Source organism: Leptonychotes weddellii, chromosome X (assembly GCF_054177405.1).
Source record: "Leptonychotes weddellii isolate Sample4059 chromosome X, ASM5417740v2, whole genome shotgun sequence".
NCBI lineage: Eukaryota > Metazoa > Chordata > Mammalia > Carnivora > Phocidae > Leptonychotes > Leptonychotes weddellii.
Genome location: NC_138385.1, coordinates 15,218,825 through 15,221,370, shown reverse-complemented (window position 1 = coordinate 15,221,370; position 2,546 = coordinate 15,218,825).

Genomic DNA, 2,546 nt, shown 5'->3' with positions numbered 1-2,546 from the left:
ATTGATCCCAGGACCCCAGGATCATGACCTGAGCCCAAGGCAAACTCTTAACCAACTGAGCCACCCAGGTGCCCCTAAGAATTCTTTATATATTTCAGATACATGTCCCTTATCAAACATACGGATTGAAAATATATTTTCCCATTCTGTGGGTTGTTTTTTCATTCTCTTGATGGTGTCCTTCAAAGCACAAACATTTAAATTCTGATGACATCCAGTATTTCTATTTCTTTCTTTCTTTCTTTCTTTCTTTCTTTCTTTCTTTGCACGTACTTTTGGTGTTGTATCTAAGTAACCATTGCCAAATCCGATGTCATAAAGATTTACCCTTACATTTTCTTCTAGGAACTTTATAGTTTTAGCTCTCACATTTAAGTCCTTAATCCATTTTGAGTTAATTCTTGTATATGGTATGAGGTAGGGGTTCAACTTCATTTTTTCGCATGTGAACATCCAGTTGTCCCAGCACCATTTGTTGAAGAGACTATTCTTTCCCCATTGAATGGTCTTGGTACCCTTGTCAAAAATCAACTGACCATTGGGGTGCCTGGGTGACTCAATTGGTTAAGCATCTGACTCTTGATTTTTTTCAGCTCTTGATTTCAGGGTTGTGGGATTGGGTCCCACATTGGGCTCTGGGCTCAGCAGGGAGTCTGCTTGAGATTCTCTCATTTCCTCTGCCTCTGTCCCTCCCTCCCCCCGGCTCTTGCTCTCTCTCTTTCTCTCTCAAATAAATAAATAAAATCTTTAAAAAAATCAACCGACCATAGATATATAGGTTCATTTTGGACTCTAAATTTTGTCCCATTAATCTATATGTCAATCCAATTCCAGTACCACACTCTCTCTTTTTCTTTTAATTATTTCTTTTTTCTTTTTTTCTTTTTGCTTATAACACCCACCACACTCTCTTGATTACTGTTGCTTTGTAGTAAGTTTTGAAATGGGAAGTGTCATTCATCCAACTTTGTTCTTCTTTTTCAATATTGTTTTAGCAATTATGTGTCCTTTGCATTTCCATATGAATTTTAAGATCAGCTTGTCAATTTCTGCCAAAAAAAAAAAACCTACTTAGGATTTTGATGGAAATTGTGTTGGATCTGTAGATCAATGTGGAGAGTATTATCATCTTTACCCCCTTGCGCTTTTTCAACAGTAATGGGCCCTGCTAGCCTCCCTATCAGGTAGCAGGTACTATGATAGTCAGAGTTTGTTGAAGTCAAAATTTGTTCATTACTTGAATTTCATGTGAGTCCGGGGCTGCATTGTCCACCACAGAGGCCACTGGCCACCTGTGGCTCTTGAGCACTTGAAATATTGCTAGTCCCAATTGAGATGTCCTGTATATTGAAAGACATGACAGATTTCAAAGATTTATAGCAAAAATGGGAAATAGTTCATAAATAATACTAATATTGATTACACATTGAAATGATGGTATTTTAGACATGTTAGTTTAATAAAATATGCTATCGAAATTATTTTTACCTGTTTCTTTCTACTTTTTTAATGTGGCTACTGGGAAATTTAAAATATCTGTGTGGTTTTTATTATATTTCTATTGGTCATCACTGGTCTAGGGAGGTTTTTAAAGTTTTTTTGTTTTGTTTTTAAAGTTTTTATTTATTTAAGTAGTCTCCACACCCAATGTGGGCCTCAAACTCACAACCCCAAGATCGAGAGTCTCACGGTCCTCTGACTGTGCCATCCAGGTGCCCCCAGTCTAGGGATTTTTTTTTTTTAAAGATTTATTATTTATTTTGAGAGAGAGAGAGAGAGAGAGAGAGAGAGCGCACAAGCGGGGGAGGGGAGGAGCAGACTCCCCACTGAGCAGGGAGCCCAACAGGGGGCTTGATCCCAGGACCCTGAGATCATGATCCGAGCCAAAGGCAGATGCTTAACTGACTGAGCCACCCAGGCACCTCCCAGTCTAGGGATTTTTAACATGGAGTTAATGTGGCAGAGCCATGGAGTGAGATTTAGGATATCCTGGAATCCCCTGAACCTCTGTGTAAAATCCTGTGTGCATGGATGTGCATTAGTTATTGCTGTGTAACAAATGATCCCCAAATTTAACAGCTTAAAAAAACAAATATTTATTATCACAAGGTTTGTGTGTCAGGAATCCAGGTGTGGCTTACCTGGTGCTGCGTTCATCTGAGGGCTTTCTTTCTTTCTTTCTTTCTTTAATTTTATTATATTATGTTAGTCACCATACAATACATCATTTGTTTTCGATGTGGTGATACACGATCCATTGTTTTCATATAACACCCAGTGCTCCATGCAGTACGTGCCCTCCTTAATACCCATCACCAGGCTAAGCCATCCCCCCTCCCCCCTCCCCTCTAAAACCCTGTTTGTTTCTCAGGTCCATAGTCTCTCATGGTTAATCTCTCCCTCCAATTCCCCCCCCATTTTTCCCTTCCTTCTCCTAATGTCCTCCGTGCTATTCCTTATGTTCCACAAATAAGTGAAACCATATGATAATTGACTTTCTCTGTATTTCACTTAGCATAATCTCCTCCAGTCCCATCCATGTTGAT